Genomic DNA, 13,510 nt, shown 5'->3' with positions numbered 1-13,510 from the left:
AGAAAGAGCAGGGAGGTGGAATACAGAAAGGGAGGACCCCAAACACCAGGGGGCTGGAAGAAGTGTCTTTGTGACACCAGTGTTTATTTTGAGCTGGCAGGAGTATTTATCATGTCTTTGTGCACAGCCTCTCCCCTGGGAATGTAAATGCCATCCACTTCCTTATGCACTTACATCCTCCTGGTCTCCAGAGGAGGAGAGACGCTGCATTCAGTGTATAAGGATACACATCATCATCACTACTTCTTATCTTTGTGTCACTTGTCACTTTTCAGTGCACGTTCATGCACATTACTTTCCTCATTGGATCCTACCTCAGGGCAGATAGTATTCACTCCTATTTTTCTGATGAATTTGATGTTCAGACTAACTTGTCCAAAGTCACATGGCAAGTCAGGGGTCAGAGCTAACCTTCAGCTCTGCTTCCTTGAGCGGGCTTCCTTCTGCTAAGATTGGGCTGTGCAACGATGGAAATTCAAAGCAGGCGGGACCGATGGCTAGTGCATTTTGGCCAGTGTCATTCAGGTTAGAATGTGCTGTGTGGAGTGATCTGAGTCATGGAGTGACAGCTGGCGCTTCTGCAAGAAGCCCACAGAAAACGGTGATTGGCTGCAAGAGAAATTTTGCTAATTTTATGTCCCGAGACAAAGGAAAAGGTAAACCATAAATGGACTCTGTTTTCAAGGCCGATGGCTCCTTGCCAGCACAAGTGAACTTCAGTGCTCTCAGCTTGATCTGCCTGTGCTGGTCCTGAGAAGGGCCACACAGCTGTCTCTATCCCTTCTCAAAGCAGACTGAGCCAAATGTGACAGGAAATAGTCCTGGGTGTGGTTGGGCATGTTCCAACTTCATATCTATGACCCCCTTCACACACGTCTGATGTAGCTGAACGGTGCTGCCTACAAGTCCTGCAACTTCTTGTTCTCGTGTTACCAAGCAGGACCCTATGAGGCCTTCCTGAGACACCCCTCCCCTGTCCCCCACCTGCCTATTGTTTGATTTGCATAAGCGAAGGTATAAGTTCGTATGTCTTGAGAATGAATTGTGCATAAGTTTGAACCACCAGAAGGATTTTTCATCATTGCTGAAGCCATTTTATAATGTAGAAATTTCTTTTTCCTATTTTAAGTAACCAAAGCCCATTCTTAAGAATACGTTGTCCAACAACTAAAACAGTCTCGGAATTTTTTACTTGTCTGTGATTTATACTGATTCCGCCTTCTGTTATCATCCGATACCCTCGGGGTCCATTTGAAATGGCATTTACTTTGCAGCAGGTATCTAGGATGCTTGTTCCAGGGTCAAGAACTAATTCAGAAGATGAAACTTCTTTTAAAAACTCTAAAAGAGTTTGATCAGACATGACCTCTAGTGCATCTATGCTACTATGTTAAAGGGCTTGTGTACACCTTTTAGCAGACTCCAGTCCTTCTTGTCCATGAACAAGCTTTGTTACTTCTGCAGCAAGTCATTTCTGACCACCCCGCTTTTCTGGCTCTCTGACATGCAGCTACATTATGTGGTCAATCTCCGGAAGGGGCAGAAAAGTGAAGAGCTTCAGGGACCTTTCTACCACATCATCTTGCTGCCTCACAAAGACTTGATACAATTCAAATGGAGATGTCTTATCTGTTTAGCCAAACAGCATTGCCAGTGGACTTTCCCAATTTTGCTCCAGTTGTAATTAGAGGAACAGATTCTAAATATGTCTTCTCCAGTGAACTTATGGATGAACTCATATCCAGACATGATATTGCCCAGCTGATCAGATCCACCTAGTTGGACCCGGCATCCATAAGGCTAGAACAGGTAGTAGCAATCATAGGCCTGGAGCACCTGATTAAAAACTTGGCCAAACTCATGCCTTCCAGGCTCTTGAGCTGAGTCTGCATGCTCAGTCGGCTCAGCAGCGTGCCCCTGCGGAAGTGGCCGCCCACTGCAGCTAGGAAGTGCACCAGGTGATACTTCTGGGACCACGCCGAGGTGTCCAGCAAGGTGAAGCTGCCCTGGGTCCGCGCGTTAGTGAAGAGCTGCTGGTGATCAGCCGCCAGGGCCTTGAGCCCTCCCTGCAGGGCGGGCGCATTGATCTGCAGGTGCTCTGCGTCCAGTGCCTCGCGCGCCTTGGAACCACCGCTCGGGTCTCCCAGGCGCGCCGCGGCGCCTCCCGCCAGCGCGATCGTGCTGTGGCCTGCTCGCTGGGAGTGAGACAGGCCCAGCAGCGCCAGCAGATGCCCCACATGAAGTGAGCCGGCCGTGGGGTCGAAGCCGCGTGTAGATAATCTGGGGCAAGTCACCGCGGTGGAAGAGCTCTGGGAGCTCTGTCTTCACCGCCCTCCCGGAGAAGAATTCCTTCAACAGACCCCGAGCCTTCTGCACCACCAGAAACCCCTGAGCGCCCGTGTGGGCCTCACGCAGCCCCAGAGGCCGGACTCATGACCCTCCTCAGGTACCAAACCACCGACCCTGGGAAACGCACGGCCACATGGGCGCCGCCATCTTGGCGAAGCCCCAGGCTAAGAGGAAGAGGATGATGAGGATGGAGATGAACACGATGAAGAGGAAGGTGGTCCACCTGAAGGATATGAGGAAGAGGAGGAGGAGGAGGAGGAGAGGGAGGAAACGGTGCTGGTCTGGTTTGGTCTTGTCTGATCTTTGAGACGTCTCTGGTGAGTGGCAGAACCTCGAGCGTGAGGACACCAGGGTGTACTTCCCTACTGGGGTGCCTTGATTGGAGATTTTCCTTTTGGGGGGGCGGGGGGAAAGATGTGAGACTTGGTCACCTGGTTTTGAGCGGAGTGCCGCTTTAACTGGGTTTTCCCCTCTGAGGGGAGGAGTCCTTCCGCCGTCCGGCACCACCTGAGTGGTGCTGGGAAAGTCCGGATGGACTGAGGCTGGTCTGGACCCCCGTTTGGGACAGTAGGTAGGAAAATTTCCATTCTTGTGCTAGGGAACTGCGACCCTGAGAGGCCAGCGAGCTCTGGTTTATCTTATTCTGGTCTGTTTCCTGTAATACCGGCCCTGTGAAAGAACAATGGGGAAACTGAAAACCTGAATGATACTTTTAAAAAACAAGAGTTTCCGAGTATGGCTAATGTGGAACGAAGTTCACTGGCCCGACTGCCCAGCTTGAGTAAACTTGAGTAAACTTTGAAAGTTGGAATTTAGTGACAGTATAATTTCTGGAGGCTTAAATATCCTGGCAGAGAAATGTCCAAATCTTACCTACCTCAATTTGAGTGGAAACAAAATCAAAGATCTTGGTATAGTAGAAGCTCTGCAAAATCTTAAAAATTTGAAAAGTCTTGACTTGTTTAACTGTGAGATCACAAGACAGGAAGATTATAGAGAAATTATTTTTGAACTGCTGCAGCAAATCACATACTAAGATGGATTTGACCAGGAGGACAGGGGGAATCGGTCCCAGGAAGGCTCCATAGGGTTCTGCTGGGTTACAGACTCAGTCTTAAATCTGAAATGATCAAAGGTGACTGGAAAGCTATAGAATACGGCAAAGAAGTGATTAAGGGACCCACTATTTAGGAAAAGAGGGATGAGCCAATTTGGACTAGTTGGAGAGTAATTATAGGAAGAAAAATCATGTTTTTATCTCCCAACTAGTTGACATTATTCAATAAAATCTTTAGAATTTTTTTTTGCACTTGGCTTATCTCTCTTTTTTAAAATTGTGGGAAAAAAAGCCATAAGATTTATTATCTTAAACATTTCTAAGTGTACAGTGTTAAGTATATTCACACTGTTGTGCAACCAACCTCCAGAACTTTTTAATCTTGCAAAACTGAAACTCTCTGCCCCTTGAACAACTTCCCATTTCCTGCTGCCCCCAGCCCCTAGTTACTATCGATGTACTTTCTGTTTCGATGAATTTGACTTCTCTAGATATCTCATAGAAGTGGGATCATACAGGATTTGACTTTTTGTGACTAGTTTATGTCACTTAGCATAATGTTCTCCAGGTTCCTTTGTGTTGTAGCATGTGTCAGAATCTCCTTCTTTTTTGAGGCTTAATAATATTCCATTGTATGTATACATACATTTTAATGATATTGGTCGATGGATACTTGGGTTGCTTCCACTTCTTGGCTATTGTGAATAGTGCTATTATGAATATGAGTATGCAAATATCTCTTCAAGATCCTGCTTTGGATTCTTTTAGATATACACCCAGAAGTGGGATTGCTGGCTTGTCTTTGTCTGTTTGGGCTGTTGTAACAGAATACCATATCCTGGGTGGCTTATAGACAGCAGAAATTTATTTCTCATGGTTCTGGAGGCTGAAAAGTGCAAGATCAGGGCATGATTAGGTGTCTGGTGAGATTTGCTTCCTGGTTCATAGACGACTGTCTTTTTGCTGGGTCCTCACATGGTGGAATGGGTGAGGGAGCTCTGTGGGGTCTTTTTTATAAGGGCACTAATCCCATCGTAAGGACTCTGCCCTCATGACCTAATCACCTCACCTCCCAGAGGCCCCAGCTCCAAATGCCATCACAATGGGGGTTAGGATTTCAACATAAGAATATTAGGGGGAAACAAACATTCGGTCCCTTACAAGGGTCATATGGAAATTATATTTTTAATTTTTTGAGGAATCTCCCTACTGTTTTCCACAGTGGCTGCACTATTTTACTTTCCTACCAGCAGGGCACAAGGGTTCCTATTTTTCCACATCCTGGCCAACAGTTGTTATTTTCTGTTTTTTTGGTAGCCACCCTGATGGATGTGACGTATTATCTCATGGTGGTTCTGACTTGCATTTACCTAATGGATAGTGATGGTGAGCATTTTTTCATATGCTTGTTGGTCATTTGTATGTCTTCTTTGGAGAAATGTCTAGTCACATCCTTTGCCCACTTTAAAACTGGGTTGTTGCTGTTGTTATAGTTGTTATTATTATTGAGTTGTAGAAGTTCTTTATATATTCTGGATAGTAACCACTTACCAGGTATACGATTCGCAAATATTTCCTTCCATTCCGTCGGTTGCCTTTTCACTGTTGATTGTGTCTTTTGATGAGGCTCATTTCTTTCACCAGTCTAAAGTTTTTGGAGGGCACGATTATATATCAGGGGCATCTTCAGTAAATGATTGTGGAGCGAAGCAAGGAACATACACTGAGGGGAATTAGACAACATGCTTTTAATGAGATGGGATTTAAGTTTTGATGGGCAAGGCAGGCTCCGTGTGGAAATGCAGATGGCATTTGTGTGTGGCCTCCTCTTTCATCTGTTCCTCTCTGCTCAGGCATGAGGCTCTCGATATCAGCAAGGGGATACTGAAACCCAGTTCAGTTTGACAAATGGTGTGGCAGGCACTGTGCTAGGGGTTACACAGGAGAGCAAGGAAGGCAAAGCTCTACCCTTACCAGGTGCCATCCTTCAGGGAGATAAACACGATGGGAACTTCAGTGTAACGTGAGGAGGATGCCCTCAGGTAGTGGTTACTCACTGTAGGAAAAGAGGCAAAGAAGGGCACCTAACCTGGACCAAGGGATGACGGAAACCTTCCTGGAGGACGTAGTCCTGAGGTTGGTTGGCACCTGGCCTGGTCTGCCCTCAATAAAGGGCAGCCTTGAGCCCCTCCACTCCTCAGAACCCAGGGTGGGGTCCCCATCCAGAATCAGCCGGAAGAGGGCGCTCCACTGCAGGAGCAGAGCTGCAGGGAGGATGTCAGGATCTACTGTATTGTGTTATATTTCCCCACTAACAAGCTCTCTATTTAAAGGTGCCAAAAAAAATCTAGACACTTGATTGAGGAATTTCAGTGAACTTTATTTCCTTTGGAAAGCTAAAAGGAGCAATATATATGACTGATAAATTTACTTCAAAAATTAAGTGCTTGGGGCTTCCCTGGTGGCGCAGTGGTTGAGAGTCCGCCTGCCGATGCAGCGGACACGGGTTCGTGCCCCGGTCCGGGAAGATCCCACATGCCGCGGAGCGGCTGGGCCCGTGAGCCATGGCCGCTGAGCCTGCGCGTCCGGAGCCTGTGCTCCGCAACGGGAGAGGCCCGCATACCGCAAAAAAAAAAAAAAAAAAAAATTAAGTGCTTAAGGGAATTCCCTGGCAGTCCAGTGGTTAGGACTCCACTGTTGAGGGCCTGGGTTCGATCCCTGGTTGGGGAACTAAAATCCCACAAGCCACACAGCATGGCCAAAAAAATAATAATAATTTTAAAAAAGGCTTAAAAAAAGATTTATTGTATTTACTAACATATTACGCTTCTTAGGTGCCAGTCACAGCTCTAAGCACTTTACATGTATTTAACTTACATGTATTTACTCACAACAGCCCTGTGGGGTAGATATTATTATTACTCCCCTATGAAGACAGGGAAACGGAGGCACAGGGAGGCTAAGTAACTGGCCCAAGGCCCCCAGATTAGGAAGCAGCAGAGCTGAAATTTGAACCTGCAGCCTGTCCCTAGAACCTGTGCTCTTGGCATTGGATGCTTAGATTTAAAAAGTTTTTTTAAATTTTAATTTTAAAAAATTGAAGTACAGTTGATTTACAATGTTATGTTAGTTTCAGATGTTCAGCATAGTGAGTCAGTATTTTCATAGATTATATGCCATTAAAAGTTATTACAGGGCTTCCCTGGTGGCGCAGTGGTTGAGAGTCCGCCTGCCGATGCAGGGGACACGGGTTCGTGCCCCGGTCCGGGAAGATCCCACATGCCGCAGAGCGGCTGGGCCCGTGAGCCATGGCTGCTGAGCCTGCGCTTCCGGAGCCTGTGCTCTGCAACGGGAGAGGCCAAAACAGTGAGAGGCCCGCGCACCGCAAAAAAAAAAAAAAAGAAAAAAAAGTTATTACAGGGCTTCCCTGGTGGTGCAGTGGTTGAGAGTCCGCCTGCCAATGCAGGGTACACGGGTTCGAGCCCTGGTCTGGGAAGATCCCACGTGCTGCGGAGCAACTAGGCCCGTGAGCCACAATTACTGAGCCTGTGTGTCTGGAGCCTGTGCTCCGCAACAAGAGAGGCCACGATAGTGAGAGGCCCCGCGCACCGTGATGAAGAGTGGCCCCCACTTGCTGCAACTGGAGAAAGCCCTCGCACAGAAACGAAGACCCAACACAGCTATAAATAAATAAATTAATTAATTTTTTAAAAAGTGATTACAAAATAATGGCTATAATTCCCTATGCTATGTAATATATCCTTGCTGCTTATCTATTTTATATATAGTTGTTTGTATCTTTTAATCCTGTAGCCCTAATTTGTTCCTTCCCCCTTCCTTCTCTCCTTTGGTAACCACTCGTTTGTTTTCTGTATCTGTGAGTCTGTTTCTGTTCTGCATATACATTCATTTGCATTATTTTTTAGATTCCACATATAAGTGGTATCATACAGTATTTGTCTTTGTCTGACTTATTTCACTAAGCATAATATTCCCTAGGTCCATCCATGTTGCTGCAAATGGCAGAATTTCATTTTTTTTATGACTGATATTCCATTGTATATATATATATACCACATCTTCTTTATCCATCATCCGTTGATAGGCACTTGGGTTCCTTCCATATTTTGGCTATTGTCAGTAGAGCTGCTGTGAACATTGGGGTGCTTGTATCTTTTTGATGGGTGGTTTGATTTTTACCTGCCAAGAAAGTTTTTCCACTTCAACCAACTTGATCCAATAGAATATGTGTTATAAGGTCATTCCTTTTAAGACTCCACTTCCTCACTTGCACCTTCTGAAAAATTCACCGTTGACTTAGTTGTTTGATGTACGACTTGGTGACAGAGCCCTGGCACATCACCCAGGGGCTCCTGAAGTCACCTCTTAGCTCTGTTGTCCAGGTGCCTGGGAACCTTACTTAAAGCCACACTTTAAAAAGGCTCAGAATAGGGCTTCCCTGGTGGCGCAGTGGTTGAGAATCTGCCTGCCAGTGCAGGGGACACGGGTTCGATTCCTGGTCCAGGAAGATCCCACATGCCGCGGAGCAGCTAAGCCTGTGTGCCACAACTACTGAGCCTGCGCTCTAGAGCCCATGAGCCAGAACTACTGAAGCCCGTGTGCCTAGAGCCCGTGCTCTGCAACAAGAGAAGCCACTGCAATGAGAAGCCTGCACACTGCAACGAAGAGTAGTCTCCGCTCGCCACAACTAGAGAGAAGCCCACATGTAACAACGAAGACCCAACGCACTGAAAATAAATAAATAAATAAAAATTTTTAAAAAGGCTCAGAAAATTAAAACAAACACACAAACAAACAAAATGGGACTTCCCTGGTGGTGCAGTAGTTAAGAATCCGCTTGCCAGTGCAAGGGACATGGGTTCAATCCCTGGTCCGGGAAGATCCCATGTGCCGTGGGGCAACTAAGCCTGTGTGCCACAACTACTGAGCCCACGTGCCACAACTATTGAAGCTTGCGTGTCCTAGAGTCCATGCTCCGCAACAAGGGAAGCCACCGCAATGAGAAACCTGCACACCACAACGAAGAGTAGCCCCCGCTCTCTGTATCTAGAGAAAGCTGGTGGGCAGCAAAAAAGACCCAATGCAGCCAAAAATAAATAAAAAACAAAAAGACATAGACATAAGGGAAAAAACTCTAATGAGAAAGGATCTTGAAAAGTAACCACAATACCATTATTACACTCAATAAAATTGAAAATAATTCCTTAATGTCATCTAATATTAGAGTCCAATTTTCTCTGATTATTTCTATTTTCTGTTATTATTTCAAAACTTTCTTTTCACAGGTATATTTGGTTTTAGGTCCCTTAAGTCTTTTCTTTCTTTTTTTAAAGATTTTTTTTTGATGTGGATCATTTTTAAAGTCTTTATTGAATTTGTTACAATATTGCTTCTGGGTTTTGGTTTTTTTGGCCACAAGGCATGTGGGATCTTAGCCCCCTGACCAGGGATTGAACCTGCACCACCTGCATTGGAAGGCAAAGTCTTAACCACTGAACTTCCAGGGAAGTCCCCTTAAGTCTTTTCTGATCTATAAAAGAATGTCTTCCTTTTAGTTTTTATACATTTTATTTGTTAGCAAAACGGGGTCATTTGTCCTGTGGAGTATCTAGGAAGACTGAGAAAATCGGTTTCAGATGTCTTTGCGACCCTCTTTGTCCCTAGGTGCTATCCCACTAGGTGTGTTCAGTCAAAATATCGTGTTTTAGAATCACTTGAAATACTTCTTCTCTATGTGCTTATGAAATCAATATGATAACACTGTTAGTTTCATTTGTTCCAGTTTGGTTTTGATTGATGGGGGTTGTTTTTGATTGATGGGGGTTGCCTTTTCTAAATATGATTTTGTTTTATAATACTGCAAGATATCTACATGGCTGAAAGTCAAAATTATAAAAAAGATATAAACAGAGAAGTACAGCTTCCATGTCTGCTCTCTTCCCCTTTCAACCGTCAGTCTCTTCCTTGCTTTAGAGATGTATTTTTTATTAGTTTGGCTTTATCCTGCCATTTTTGTTTATGTGTGTGAACTTGTATTCCTCCTCACTTTCTAATATGATGCGTACTCTTCTGACCTGGTATTTCTGGAGGCCATCCTTATTCTGTTTTACAGCGGCATAACACTCCACTGTGTGTGCATTCCAGAATTTGTCCAACCAGTCCCATATGGATGGACATTTGAGTTGTACTCAAGCTTTGCTATTGCGGATTGTGCTTCAGAGAATAACCTTGAGCGTATGTCATTTCACAATTTTGGTAGTTATATTTGGGGTAGACTCCCGGGAACTGTGATCGCTGGGTCAAAGGGAAAAGGCACGTGCAATGTTGCTAGACATGACAAAATCCTCCAAAGAGATTGGTACATTTTGAATTCCCATCAGCAATGTAGCAGAGTAACTGTTTTCCTAGAACCTCACCAATAGAGTGTGTTGTCAAACTTTTGGGTTTTTGCTTATCTGAAAGATAAGAAATCGTATAGTTTAAATTTGCAGTTCTCTTGTTATGAGCAATGGAGAAGTATTTTCATTGATTTCATTTGCTTTTCTTTTTCTGTGAAATGCCTATTCATAGCTCATTTTTAAAATCAAGTTATTGGGCTTTTTCTTCAGAGTCTTTACTTGTTAAGGATATTAGCCCTTTGTCTATGATATATTGATAATTTGCAGTAATTTCTCCCAGGTTTTCATTTGCCTTTTGATTTTACTTAGGACTTAAAAAAATGCCATGGAGCCAAATTTATTAATCTTTTCTCTTATTACTTCTGGATTTTGCCTCTCTTAAGTTATAAAATATTTCACCCAATTTTTTCCTATTATTTGTATGGTTTCATTTTTACATTTAGAGCTTTGACCCATTTAGAACTATTCTGGTGTTTAGTGTGAGAAATGGATCCAATTTTGTCTTTTTCCCTATGGGTGTCCCATGTTTCCCATGTATTGTATGTGAATTATATCTCAATAGAGCTATTATATATATTATATATAATATATATATATATATATATATATATATAACCACTGTTTAAGTGTTAGTATATATTGTTCCAAACATATATATATATATATATATATATGTAGTGGTTGATTCTGGATGGTAGGATTGTAAATATTCTCTATTTTCTATTTTTTCTCTACATGAATAGATAGGCCCTATTCTATTCTCCTGTATTTGCAAGAACGTCTTTCTATGTTATACACCTCAGAAGGCTGGGATATTTATTTCTGAGTGGATATAATGCAGGCACAATAAAAATTTTTTTTGGAAGAAGTTTGTCGATACTTAGTTCATACTTAGGCAGCCAAACAAGTATTTGCATGTCTCCTGTGCACTCTGAACCACGCTATGTGCTGGAGAAAATTTTAGAAAAAGCATAATCATCTAGACAGACATATCTAAAAGTCAAGTCAGTGCACCTTGATGGGAGTAGGGGCCATGGAAAAAGTTGAATAAGTGGTATAGACAGAGGATGAGAATTCACAGGAGGGAGAGATCTCCATAGGCAGAGGTGGCCCTGGAGGCTTCAAGGAGGAAGTGTCTTCCAGTTAGTTTTTTTTAATATAAATTTATTTATTTATTTATTTATTTATTTATTTTTGGCTGTGTTGGGTCTTTGTTGCTGTGCACGGACTTTCTCTAGCTGTGGTGAGCCGGGGCTACTCTTCGTTGTGGTGAGCGGGCTTCTCACTGCGGTGGCTTCTCTTGTTGTGGAGCACGGGCTCTAGGCGTGCGGGCTTCAGTAGCTGTGGCTCGTGGGCTCAGTAGTTGTGGTTCGCAGGCTCTAGAGCACAGGCTCAGTAGTTGTGGTGCACGGGCTTAGTTGCTCTGCGGCATGTGGGATCTTCCCAGACCAGGGCTTGAACCCATGTCCCCTGCACTGGCAGGCGGATTCTTAACCACTGCACCACCAGGGAAGTCCCTCCAGTTAGCTCTTGAAGGATGAATAGGATTTAGACTGACAGGGAGGAAACAGACGCATGGAGGCAAGGACCAAACTGGGAGCAGAGGTGAATGGGGGCTCTTAAGGGCATTCGGGGGACCAGGAAGGCAGGGCTGGTCAGAGGGTCTGCCTTGAACATCTGACACTGTGCACTGTGACTGGGGGCACAGCTCTCTGCTCCTGACACGAGGTGAGCTGTCTTCAGTCTTTAGGGACTGGGAGCCTCTCAGAGGATCCAGTTACTCACAGAACCCCTCCTCAAGGAGCTCGTTTCTGGCGGTGAGCTGCTCGCAGGTGCTGAAGCTTGCAGACGTCCACGGGCAAAGGGACTGTCAAGGTTTGCATTTGATTTTGCTCCTCCGTATTCCATTCTTGGCTGGCACCCATGGTGTGCGGACCCTTGGGTCTGCACCAGGACCCAGCCAACCCTCCACAGATGGGCACACGACAGCTGCCTGGCAGGGCCTGTAGAGGGCAACCACCCAGGCTCAGATGGGCTTCTGCTCAGAAGGACTCTGGGCACAAATCTTCCTCCTCCTCCTCCAAGTGTCAGAATAAGCGATGGCATTTCTGTTGGGGATGCAGTCAGGGAGGAGGCGCAGGCAAGTCTAACAGCCTCAAACAGCCGCCTGTCCTGCATCACGGCCTCATTCCTTTGAGACTTAGTGTGAAAAAAGGCCCCAAATTTTCAGCTAATCTTTTTGATTGTGTGTGTGTGTGTTTGGTGGGGGTGGGAGGCTTCTGTGGCTCACCCTCCCCTGTGACTCTCTGGAACCACTTCCAGACCCTACACCCATGCCTCTTCCTCTGGGCTGCCCCTCGACTGCAAAGGGTGCCCTTCAGCACGCGTTCTCCCCATTCAGAGCAGGGCAGTACTCCCAAAGGGATTTCTGTGACTTCCTGAGATAATCCATTTCAGTTTTAAACAATCCGACTTACGTGTAACCTAACACTCTTATGTTGCAGAAATAGAGAATACCTGAGTACCACCTTTTATTCCCTTATTTACAGACTCTACTGTGCTCCCCCTTAGAGGGCCACATGATGGGATGAACAGAGCCTGGGTCTCAAGTCGGATGCAGCCCGGGCTCTGACACTACCAGCTGAGTGACCTCAGGCGAGTGACTTAGCTCTGAGCCTCTTTCTGCACCTTTGCCTGGTTGTGCTAAAGACTGAACAACACAGGCAGAGCTCATGGGCAGGATGCTACGAAAAATAGTTTCTTTGCTCTGTTCAAAAGCCCTCAGCCTTCTGTGTTTTGAGTCCCCTAACCTAATCCATCCTGTTTTCCGACACTTTAATCAGCCCCCGCTCTTTTGAGTGCATTGCTGTGCACTGAGGCACTGAACTCACCCAGAAGACTCTTTTGAGCCTGCACAATGAAAATATTCCTTTCCAGGCAAAATTTCTATGCCAAGAACTGGCTTCTAGGCCCGATGAGGCTACCCCTGGGAGAGAGTGTCCTGGACACAGTTCACAGCACAAGAGCAGACAGAGGTGCCTGTGTTTACAGTCTTGTCCTCAGTTACCTGACACCGGTCTCCAAGGGAATTAGCAAAAGGCATCTCAAATGTCAGGGTACATATTTCTATCTGAGGTTGTGCTCTCTGTCTCCTCCCTCTGTGGACCTGTACCCGCATCCTCCCAGAAATAAGTGACCCAGCCTCCTTGTAGAATGGCCTGTACAGAAAGCATGCCTTCCTGGGTTCAGGATGAGAACTGGGACAATACACGAGGGAGAGTTGAGTCTTGTGACTTAAACAGGGCACACATAGTGGTCAGAAGCCAAGTTATTAATGTTTCTTTGATTTCCCTCTGGAGCAGTCAGGAACTGTTTTTCCCCTCACCTTTACTCCTCTCCTTCCCATCTTGTAACCCCTTTGATAATCAAGATGGCTGTATACAAAAGCAGGTACCCAATAGCTCCTCGTAACCTTATTTTAGTGTCTCCCTTCCTCCTTTGTCCTTGGGCAGCCACCCCCATACCCAAGTCTTCAGGCTGCCCCCTCCTCCCATCTCATTGTCCCCTGGGGCTGGTCCTACCCATAGAACTTCATTGCTTCTCACTATCAATGTACCAAAGTGTTAAACTAATTTAATTAATGTTCCCAAGCCAAATGAGAGAAGACCAGAAGGTACTCCAGGTT

The 13,510-nt window shown here is 45.3% G+C and overlaps 1 pseudogene across 1 annotated transcript; it reads right to left on the bottom strand.

The window, feature by feature from the left end:
- Positions 1-1,078: 1,078 nt before the first annotated feature.
- Positions 1,079-2,496, bottom strand: LOC309815517 (tyrosine--tRNA ligase, mitochondrial-like; annotated as a pseudogene). Its single transcript has one exon. The product of its transcript is annotated as a tyrosine--tRNA ligase, mitochondrial-like (transcript).
- Positions 2,497-13,510: the final 11,014 nt, after the last annotated feature.

The sequence above is a fragment of the Mesoplodon mirus genome (assembly GCF_964341445.2).
Source record: "Mesoplodon mirus genome assembly, chromosome: 14".
Classification (NCBI taxonomy): Eukaryota; Metazoa; Chordata; class Mammalia; order Artiodactyla; family Ziphiidae; genus Mesoplodon; species Mesoplodon mirus.
The sequence above is the reverse complement of the archived record's forward strand: the minus strand, read 5'-3'. Positions and strand labels throughout refer to the sequence as shown.